Consider the following 590-nt stretch of genomic DNA (forward strand, 5'->3'; position numbering starts at 1 on the left):
GACGACGACAACGACCGACGACGACCGACGACGACGACGACCGGCGACCGACGACGACGACGACGAGCGACGACGACGACGACGACGCCTAATTCTTTTTTTATTCAGAGGGGAATGCTTTATGTGGGATGCTCCTCCATAGCGGAGACATACCCACTGAACCCGTCTGTTCCTATAGTTTTTATTATTTTATTGGATTTATTTTAAAGTGTTTTTAACTTGTATACAGATTTCACTTTTTAACCTTTTAATTTTACATTTTTTAATTGTTTTAATGTTTTTTAACTTAGGTGTAAGAAAAGAATGTGATATAATTTTAAGACTATGTAATTGATTTTTAAACACTTAAAATAAAGAAATAAAGATATTCCCGCACCCCAAGTCCCTGACATAGCATAAGTTAGGGGAACGAGGAACCCCTGTTCCTCCAACGCATCGGGACGATACCACGGGATACGCTTTCGTTGTCGTCCGCGGCCCTATCTGCGCCAGCTGCCGAGACAGCTCCCTCACGGGGGGAGGCCGCCCTCAATGGCGGGCAATGAATTCCCCCGCATCCATTACCCAAGGGCTAGTGTGGGCGCCCCACT

This window comes from Papilio xuthus, unplaced genomic scaffold (assembly GCF_000836235.2).
Source record: "Papilio xuthus unplaced genomic scaffold, Pxut_1.1 DF824992.1, whole genome shotgun sequence".
NCBI lineage: Eukaryota > Metazoa > Arthropoda > Insecta > Lepidoptera > Papilionidae > Papilio > Papilio xuthus.